An 11,432-nucleotide genomic window follows, 5' to 3' on the forward strand; every position below is an offset into this window, starting at 1 on the left:
TCAGAACTTTGACTGGCAAAGGTCAATGTGCTAATACTACTTTCAAAGTAACATATGCCTGTACTCCCAGGTCCCTCTACTCAACATCTATTCCTTCCCCCCCACCCCCACTGTGTCCTTCTGCTCCACAACACTCCTCCGGGTCCCTCTGCTCCACAACATCTCCCCCGGGGCCCTCTGCTCCACAACATCTCCCCCGGGTCCCTCTGCACCACAACATCTCCCCCAGGTCCCTCTGCTCAACAACACTCCTGTTGTCAAACAAACACATAGTCAATATTAATGCTGTTTGGTTGGAGAAAGCCAGACAGAATACAAGGTATTCCTCTCAATTGTGGGTGGTCTTGGTTTGGTGGTGCATGAGGCCATGTTGGGGGTGGGAAAGGTGTATGGAATGAAAATGGTTGGCCACTGAGAAGTTCTTGCTGAGTCAATGGACAGAACGAAGGTGCTCAACGAAGCAGTCTGATGTAGAGGAGACCATAGTGGGAGCACTGGATGCAGAAGACGACCCCTGCAGATTCGGGGCCCCAAATGGTGACGAGGAAGGAGGTGTGGTGCAAGCAGTCACAGGGGTAGGCACTCCATGGGGGAGAGGGTTTGGTAAGATTAAGGAATGAGTGGACGAGACAGTCACAGAGGGAGCAATCAGCATGAAATCAGAGCGGAGGTGAGGATGTGTCTAGTGGTGGGATCACATTGTAATTGATGTGTAAGTTGGTGGCGTGGTAGGTGAGAACAAGGGAAATCCTGTTCTTGTTGCGTCTTGGGGTGGAGGGGGCCAAGGCTGATGTGTGAGTCATGGAGGAGATGCGGGTAGGGGCGGAGTTGATGGCAGTAGAGGGGAGCCACATTTTTTTGAAGGAGGACATCTCGGATGTTGTGGAATGGAAGACCATCTTGGGAACAGATGCAGCAGAGGAAATGATAGAAAGAATGGAATCCTTACAGGGGACAGGGTGGGAAGAGGTGAAGTCGTGGTATCTGTGGGAGTTGGTCAATTTGTAGAAAACATCTGTCGAGACTTTGTCTCCCAAAACATGGATCAATATCTGCTTAAAAACGAGATAATTTGAGTTTGGATGGTGTGAGTTCTAAGGTCTACCTTAAACTGTAATAAACAAGGCCTTGCACAAAATTAGGAACCATAAATCAAACTAACAGCAGAGAACCTATCTTCATCTGAGAATGTTATATTGAGATCACGCTCCCAGTCATTCTTAATCCCAGCCATTGAGGCTAATCTTATAAATTGTTATAAATACATGATATTCATCCACCGTGAACAAACTGTAAACTAAAAAATGTATCAAGAATATTTGAATTTGCAATTCAAGGAAAACCATGTAATTTTGATTGTACAAAATGCCTAACTTGCTTCCATATGTTTTGGGAGTGCCCCAATTTAGGAAGATTTTGGGAAAACATTTTTCAATCTTTACCAATGATTTTAAAAATCAAAATACAACCATGCCCTTTAATTGCCATGTTTGGGTTTTCTCGTGAACTGGACAGACTTGTGTCTGCAACCCAGGACAAAATTTTAGCAGGTTGCTAGCCAGACGAGCAGTTTTACTGAAATGGAAAGATGAACCTTCACCTACTCGTACACAGTGGCTATATAATGTTATGTCCTATTGAAGCTTGGAGAAAATTAGATACAGCGTTATAGATAGAGAGTTCAGTTTGAAAAGATGTGGAGCCTGTTCATAGATGATCATGATCAGCAGATTTAAGTGGTCTACATGCTCTAGAGCAGGGGTGTAGACTCAAATTCACAGAGGGCCAAAATTAAAAACTTGGACTAAGTCAAGGGCCAAACTAAATATTTATTGAAAATTTTCAACAACATCTGCATGTTTTCTCTTCTTTCAACATATGTAATGTTAAACTTTAGGATATAACTTTAGGAGGATAATGTTACAGGTCAGGAGTAGGTAGCTCAAGTTCACCCTTTGCTTGACCTGAGGGAAACCTATTTGGTCCCTGTGGAGATGTAGTCAGCATTCACAGGCTGTGTCCATTTTGGCCTGCATCAGGACTCAGCATTTCCTGCTCACCCTCGACCCACCATCCCTCTACCTGACCAGTCCTTTACCCAACCTCTACTCACCCCTCACTCCACTAGCTCTGCCTCTACGCACCCCATCCTATACATGCCCCTCTACTGCCTCTCCCCTCAACCTGTTCCTCCCTCTACCCGTCTCTCACCCTCTAATCACCCCTCCCCTACTCGCCCTGCCCCTCCCCTTTTACCTCTTCCCTATCCACCCCTCCTTCTACTCATCCCTCCCTCTAACTGCCCCTCGCACCACCATAACTTCCCCTGCCCATTACTCCTCACCTACACCCTCTGCCCACCCCTGCTTACCCACCCACTCAGGCCCAGCGCGCTGCCGATCAGCCTTTGCGGACAGCCACCATCTCTCTCTTCACGTGTAGGGCCGAACCAGCTTCCCTGGGGTCCGTGCGGGTGCAAGCGCTGAAGGCCGTGGCAACCGGGAGAAGTGCGCTCGCGCTGTGGAAGGGCCGTCCGGTGCCAGTCACGCGGGGCTCACGCTGCCCAGGGGCCGTGCGCAGCCTGCCATACCCATCGCGCCGACAGGAAAACACAGGCGCTCGCCCATCCGCCGCACCGCTCGACAGGTGGGAGAAGTGACTGGTTGTGCGGGGAGTCTTCCAACTGGCTTGCCCGCTGATGACATCGGCAGTCTTCTCGTGTTACAATTTCTCGTGTTACAATGGGGAAGGATGTGCAATGAAGGGGGAGGATGGTGGGGGTGACATTATTAAAAAACAGCATCGGCTCTCGCTGCAGGGCGGGCCACCTCTAATACATTTTTGAAATGATCTTGCGGGCCAAATATAATTATATCGCGGGCCAAATTTGGCCCGCGGGCCAGAGTTTGACATGTGTGCTCTAGAGATTCTCCGTCTGATTTCTGAAGTTCACGATTCAATCCGTATCTTTAATTTTTTCCCATATGGTAACCTGGATTTGAGGAGGGGGTTGATTAGATCTAGTTGTAGTTTTTTTTTGTGTTTTTTTCCTTTTTTCTTTTTATATTTTTTTAGATTAACCGATGATGTGCCAGTTTAATTCTGGTTGTCCTACACCATATTATCACATAGGACAGATATTACTCTGTGTAATGACCAAGGTTCGCTATATCGCAACACGTTCAGTCTCTAGAATTATTTTTTAGAAATCATGTTTAATCAACAAATATGGATGGATCGAATTACATTGATATTAATTTGTGATATTTTATGATGTGATTTTTGCTACATTAGACTTTGTACATAGGATTAATATGTCAAACTCAATAAAAATATTTGTCTCCCGAGATGGAGACAGAGAGATCAAGAAAGTGCAGAATATTGCCAGAGATGGAGCCAAGTGAATTTGAGGTCAGGAAGTTGACAGCAAAGTGGATGAAATCAATGAGCTCATTACAGGTGCATGAGGCAGCACCAAAGTCGTTGTCAATGGAACATAGGAAGAGTTGAGGAACCTAGCATGTACGGGCATGGATTGCTCCATGTAGTCAACAGAAAGGCAGGCCTGGCTGGCACCCGCGCAGGTACCCGTGAATAGATACGTTTATTTTACACCATATAGATCTCAATATTAAAGACCTGATTTCCCATTTTCCCTCCAAACTGGATCCTTTCCGAGCACTGGGTATAAGCACAACACAACTGCAGCACCAACAACTTGTTGGAATCTTCTGCTGCCTATAAGGAGTTTGTACCTTCTCCCCCACCCCCCCACTCTCCGGATGCTCCGGTTCCTTCCCATGTTTCAAAGACGTACAGGATGAGTAGGTTAATTGGTCACTTTGTAATTGGGTGGCATGGTCTAAAGCAAATAAAAACTGCCTCAAACACAAGTGCATCCCTAATTAAACAAGACTAAAAGTGTACGCAGTAATGTAACTAAGATTTCACTCATGCCTCTATCTTTTGTACTGCATCATTACACAGACGTCATATGTTCCATTTCACTCTCCAACTACTGATTGTGGGCTTCACTTGTTCTGTGTGTGAGGAAATCCACTTGTTAAATGCTGAATGCAATCTGACTCTTATCCACTCATTCCAATAACTTCTGGTCTTCCGTGACACTTGCCAATTTCAACCCTTCCTACACTTCAGTCAACAGCAAATTTTGAATGTTTCCCAAACCAACATTTAAAATATCTCTGTACACAGAGAATTAAAATTAACTCACCATTGTCTCAGAATGCCATCAGAATCAAGCATTTAATAGTCTGAGTTGGCTCCCCTTTCACAGTCCATCAACCAACATCCTTCTTGTCTCTCATTAAAGAGGAAAATCTGCAAATGCTGGGATGAGTCCTCCTTCCCTCTCCCCCTGTACTCACCTGCCCCCTCCTCCTCCTCCTCCCCTCACCTTTTTAATCAGGCCTCTTTTTTTCCTTGTACCTGACGAAGGGCCCAGGCCCAAAACATTGGTTATGCTTTGCTCCCGCTGGATGCTGCGTTACCTGCTGAGTTCCTCCAGCATTGTTTCACCCTCTCCCATTATCTGCCCATCTTTTTAAGCTACAACCTGTGAAACAACCTCCTTCCAAATTTCTCAATGTCCTGTCATAGTTGACTGAGTTTGAACCATTCACGCTGGCTACACATATCATTCTTCTCCTCGGTTTCCTCAATTATAGACCACAATTAGACACATTAATTCAACTTTTATAAATGTACCCTTCAAACCCCCTGCCCACGTGTTACATTCAGACTCACAACACAGTGCCCTGCTGAACAGTGAAAGAATGACCAGACCTCCTGACCACAGCTCCCAATACGTTGCTTTACCACCAAGGAACTGGTCCATTCAGAATTCTGCCCGTTTCCCCTAACCCATTTCCTTTCTTCTGATGACAATGAGAATTTGTTGTCATTTACAACGTGCAAATGCACCAAAACACTTTCTTACTGCAACCAACTTAAAATCCACCAACTACAATGGCGTGATTTAAATGCCATGAGTCAAAAGATAATAGATGTAAAAGAGAGGCTATATACAGTTGCAGTTAGGTAAAAACGTTATGTTTCCAGAGTGCAGATGGACATTTTGGTGATCCTGGAGTAGTTTATGGTTAGGGTTAGTGTGCCAAGGGGAGGTTCAAGAGCCTGATAGCTGTTGGGGTGGGGGGGGGGGAAGGAACTGTTCCTGAACCTGGAGGTGCTGGTCTTCAGGGTCCTGCACCTTCTGCCTGAAGGGAGCAGAGAGAAGAGGTTGTGGCCCCATCACCCTTTCTGCAGCTCTATAAATCTCTGGTGAGACCACACTGAGAATATTGTGTTGGGTTCTGGTCACTTCATTACAGGAAGGATGTGGAATTTGTGCAGAGAGTGGAGAGATTTACCGGGATGTTGTCTTATGAGGCAAGGTTAGCAGAACTGGGTTTTCTCTTTGGAGCATAATTACAGTCTATCTTGTATAACTTCAACATGACAGCCCAACATTTGTATTCGGTGGCCTGAACAATGAGGGCAAGGGTCCCAAACACACTCTTCACTGCTACCCTCCAATGAGCTCTGTACCTGCACCCCTTGGCCCCTCTACTCCACAACACTCTTTAGGGCCTTGCCCTGGTTTGATTTCCCAAATTTGAACTGCATCTGCCCTTTGTTAGCTAGGTTCCCCATCTGGTCTCGGTCCCATTGCAAACCAAGGAAACCTTCTTCACTGTTCACTCTAGCACATATTTTCCCGTCATCTACAAATGGACTCACCTTGCCACAAACATCCTTGTCCAAATCGTTTATGAATATCACATAAAGGAAGAGACCCAGTATGGAACCTTGAAGCATTCCCCTGGTCATAGTCTACCACTGAGCCAATTTTGTGTCCAATTGGCTAATTGGTTCCCTTTCCCGTGCATAGTACCCTTCCATACCAATCTACCATGTGGGGCCTTATCAAACATTCTACTCCAACATTCCTTTTGTTTCCCTCAAGCTGTCTGCCTGTATCTGATAGGGGCCTCCTATTTCTCTCTAATCTCTGCCTCCATATCTCATGTTAATCTTGGTTGTGTTACCTTGCTGTTCCGGCCTTTTACCGAACTGGGACAATCCTGGACCTTCCTTATCACACCCTAAACCCCTCACCTTGGGCAGTCGTCCCATCACACCAGTAACTCCGATGCCCTGGAACATTGAGCTAACAGTCCTGGTCCTCATCACCACATCCCTGTTATGGCTACAACATCCCACTATTCTGCACCGATCCTCACTCTGAGCTCGTCAGCTTTCCCCACCAGGCTTCTTTAAATGTTTTATTTATGATTTCAAAGACTCACAAAACTCAACAAATCATTTAATTTCCCAACATTCCTGCATATGTACAGTCTGTATTAATCCCCTCCCCTACCCCTTTCACAACCCCTCCCCACAGATAATGTAACATACCATCAAATAACTTGTGTTAATACAGTAATTCACATCAACCAACCCTAAACAGGAAGGCCTGTTGCCTGCACCATATTCTGTTTCATCAGTTACACTCCTTTTCCTTCTGGGGACCTATTATTTCAGTATTTCTATTCTTAGAAAGGGGTAGGTCTAGTCGGGTACCGATATATCTCAAATAAGATTGCCACACTCCAATGAATGTGTTGTGTTTCCTCCTTGGATTGTAGGTGATTTTCTCCAGGGGAATGCAACTATGCACTTCCACATTCCATCATGTGGTATATAGCTGGGAGTCGGACTTCCACGAAACTGCTAGATACTTCCTGGCTACTGCAGGGCAACCTTCATGAACGGAATTTGGTGTTTGGTCAGTCTAAATTGTACACCTCCAATATCCCCCAGGAGGTACAACTCCGGATCCTGGGGAAAATCCACCTTTGTAATATTTTTCAGAATGTCCCCCAGGCCTTCCCAGAAGGGTCTCACCCTTGTAACACAGCCAGATGGAGTATATGAAAATTCCTACCTCCACATCACATCTAAAGCTCATCTCTGAAATTTCCATTTTGATTTTTGCGGTGTGAGGTACAATTAGTGCAGGAAATTGTACTGCACCAACCTGTATCTGGCATTGACAACCCCCGTCACACTGTCCAGACACAGGTCTTACTCTTCACTGATTGTTGTACCCAAATCTGACTCCCATCTCTCCCTCCACCTATGTAAGCCTGGCTTCAGGCCCTCACTTTGGAATATGTAATACATCTTAGAAATAAAGTTCCACACATTCTCCTGTTGAATTAGAACCTCCATGTCGCTACATTTAGGTAGGGCCATAACTAGTCCCAATTTTTCCCTTGAAAATACCTTATTTGCAGATAGCAGAACAATGTTTTGTTGGACAAATCATAATCTTTCTCAACTGCTCAAATGACATAAACTGTCCCTTTCTGGCACCACGAGTCCATGATCTTATTACCCAGAGTCAAGGGTGTTTTGAGGGATATCCCCACCTTCCATCCAATACATTGTTTTGCTCTTTTCCATGACTGAAGTACATGCTTTAGGATGGGGCTACCCATTTTCTTTGAGAGTAATTTGGTGTCCCATTTATATATAAATTCTTAGGCTATCCCTTCGTCTACCAGGTGTAATTCAATTTGTGCCCGGTTGAGGGGGGCCTTTCCTCAAACAGTGAGGCAACAAACCTTGCCTGGGATCCCCAGTAATACTTCTTAAAATAGGGTAATTTTAAACCACCCCCCCCCCCCACAAATTTGTAGTTCCATGTTAACTTTTCCATGGAGATTCTAGCCACTTTCTCATTCCATAGAAACTTCTGACACACTCGTTAAGCGCTTTTTTTAAAAAAACCCCGAGGCAATGAAATGGGCAACAACTGGAAAAGATATTGGAACCTTGGCATCACCTTCACTTTGACACAGTTAACTCTGCCCATCAACGTTATGGGCAGAGTCCTCCACCTGACCAGGTCCTCCTCAATCCTCTGGAGCAAAGGGATATATAGTTACATTTATATGTTATGTAAATCTTTAACTATGTTAATCCCCAAATATTTAATGCCTTCTTGTGGCCATTTGAACTGGCCATAATCCCTATTCATCAAAAGCATTTTCTCACATTTATCCAAATATACCCCGAAAACTTCCCTTAAAAAATTTCATCATCCAAATTTGGGGCAAATACATTCATCAGAGTCCAGGATTCGAGTATAATTTGACAATGCATCATCACAAATGTCCTTGCCAGGTCGGATCCCACCTCCCGGACCCCCACTGGAACATTCTTCCATTTCAGGATAGCCACTGCCTGGGCTCTGGAAGTAAAAGAGGAAGCTTTTACTTGACCCACCCACCCCCTCTTTGCCTTTATGTGTTTTAACTGTGTAAGGTGAGTCTCTTGTAGAAACATTATGTCCACTTGCATTTTTTAAGGTGTGCCAAGGCCTTTTTCTCTTCATCGGCCCGTTAATCCCATTGACATTGAAACTAAAATTTAATTTCCTTGTCCATTATCTCAGGGTTGTCCCCATATCCTTACCCCCACCCCCCCCCGTCCATTTTCCATTGACTTGTATCTTCCACCACTTTTTCCCTTCACCAACTTTTGACGCAGACTCCCGCAAATCAATACAATATATAAACCCCCCCTTTAATCTTCCTTCCTTCCGTAGTGTTGGTGCCAATTACTCCACAAACCGAGGCATGCCCACAGCACCTATCTAGTCTCCACCCCTCCTACCACATCTCTGAGCTCCCAACATTTAAACATCATTAACCTTCCAACCATTACTTTGAACAAAACCAAATAAACTTGACTTTTTACAATATTGTATCCATGTATACAGCCAGAACCCCTCTTGTCTGATATTGTCCTGTTTGGACATCTTCCCGCATGGCTTCCAGGGAGTTTGCAAACTTCAACACCTCCTTCACTTTCAGGAGGAATTTTTATCCCCTCCCGGCAACACCGCGGAGACGGTCCAACTTCCCGGTCACTCTCCTCCTTCCCCTCGAGGTGGCTCCAGGGGCTCCTGCTCCTTGACCTTGCACACAATGCCTCACTCCCACTGCCTCCTTGTTTTGCCTGCTGCCTGCAGGGCTCCGTTTGAGCCACAGGTCGGGTCAGTTTCCTGATGCTGCCTGTAACTCTGCTCCCTCCCTTTAACGGTCTCGCTGCTGCCCACCTCGTCACCGCTGCTGCCGCCACCTCCGACCCCGGTCACCGTGATGGCCCGCTGGAGTCTCTGTAGTTTGCAGGCTCCTTGTCTTTACGCTGCCTGCATGTCTGCTCCCACCTGCTGCTGGCCCACAAACACCCGCACTTTTACCAGCCTCACCTCCACTCACCTCGTCATTGCTGCCACTTCTGACCTTCTCCCATCATCACGACGTCCCATTGGACTCTCCATGGTTTGCAGGCTTCTTGTTGCCTCTGGATGCTTCTCCTTTCAAGGTAAGCAACAGTGATTTCTTCCCTCAGCAGCCTTGAGTAGGCCCCGCCAATTTCCACGCCACAAAGTCACTGCTCCCCGACATCCCATGATGTTGGAACCGCAGTTTCCTTCTGTGGGGGTGGAGGTCTTTTATTTTTCTTCCCCATGTTTTCTTCTCTCTTCCTGTGCTGCCTGTAGCACCTGGGGTTTTTCCTGACTGTTTTTCTTGTACTTTGTTCTACCTTCTCTGGACCTCTGTGATGTTGCCGCTACTCTCCCCATGTCACCACGTGACTTCCCCGCCAGGCTTCATCCATTAAATAAACAACAAAGTTTCTCTGTCTCAACTCCACATGTCCTCCTGCATCCTCTTCTCCTTCAACACATGTCCTTTACCTTCCTTGCTCTCCTTAACCTTTCCATACGCTTGCTCTCTCTCCATCTTGGATGCTTGCCACACTGGTTTAAAGCTTCCTGGAAGAATTTAGAAAACCTCCCCACCAGAATATTGGTTCCCCTCCCATCTCTCTTGTACAGGTCCCCTCCATTCCCGAAGCATTCGGCTAACTTGTAACATTGTTCTACACTCCATTCAGATCAGCTTGCTGTTCCTTTACCCTCCTGCAGTCTGGTCATTCCCCAGTGTCTCCCACCTCTGTGCTGATAAACAATTTCTGCTCCGCAGATGACCTTCATCTCCACCGTGAGGCACAATCTTCCATGCGGAATGTCCTTTATCTTTTCTCCCAGTGGGGTGAAGAAAGAATGATATAAGCAAGGGGATCTCTTTATGATAAGAATAGTTACACTGGAGCATGTAGCAAGGTCAGAGAAAAGCAACTGGGAAAGTTAAACAGCAAAGAAAAAGGCAAGTAATTTTTCTCCAACATTTAAAAATAACCTGTACAACATCAGAGTAAAAGGCAAATGTCTGCAGACCCCGTGGTTGAAGTAAAAACACAGTGCTGGAAAAACTCAGCATGTCAAACAGTGTCCTTTATATAGATGAAGACACATGACCAATGTTTCGGTCTTCAAGGTGTGGACAAAATGTTGGCGGGAGCTCGATTCAGACAGGTGACAGACCTCTAGGTGGGGGACAATGACCACAACTCTAACATTTAGCATAGCTCTGGTCAAGGATAGTAGAAGACAAACAATGAGATGGTGCCAGAGCCGGGGTTACTGTAACGGCAGCCCTGCCGCTGCTGCGGACCCAAGAGGGCAGGGGCGGAGACTGGGTGTGAAGAGGTGTCGTCCTGGAAGTTGTTGGGTTTGTAGAAAATGTCTGTCGAGAGTTTGTCTCCTGAGATGGAGACAGAGAGATTGAGAAAGGGGAGAGTGTTGCTAGAGATGGACCAAGAGATTTGACTGAGAAGTAACGTTGGCAGTGCAGACTAGAGATTATTAATTGGCGTCAGTGTAGATGCACAAACGAGGGCTTTGTTTGCTCATGAGGTTCAAATGGTGTGAAGCCATCCAACCTCTGGCCTCCTGATGGAAAGAAGCAGCTGAAGGCAGTGTTCTGAGGAATCGTCCATGAAGCCCTTCTGTGGGGATCACTCATCTCCAGCACCAATAGCCAGGTTCCTGTGTGACGTACAATTCAGGATTGCACAATGTAAAACATTCATTGAAGATCCAGTCGTCAAGGGATTTTAGCAACTGGTGATTAGGGAATGATGGCATTTTTTAAAATAAAGGCTTAAGGTTTAAATCTGACACCAGTGTCTTGAACTGAGTAAAGCAGCTGATAGTCATATAGGGTACTTTGAAAAACATGACAGCAAACTTGAAATGGCCAATTTTCAAAGACTCCATATATAGTTTCCAAATAATATATCCCATTTAAGGCAAAGAAAAGGAGAATGAATCACCCGTGGCTATTGAGAGAAGCTAAACAATGTTCAATCAAAGGAAAAGTTGCCAAAAATAAGCAGTAAGCCTGAAAGTTGAGAACATTTCAGGATTTAACATAAAGTGTTAATATAGAACCTGGGAGCAAGTGGCAAGAAACATCAAGGAACTGTTG

The sequence above is a fragment of the Narcine bancroftii genome, chromosome 12 (assembly GCF_036971445.1).
Source record: "Narcine bancroftii isolate sNarBan1 chromosome 12, sNarBan1.hap1, whole genome shotgun sequence".
In the NCBI taxonomy this organism is placed as follows: Eukaryota; Metazoa; Chordata; class Chondrichthyes; order Torpediniformes; family Narcinidae; genus Narcine; species Narcine bancroftii.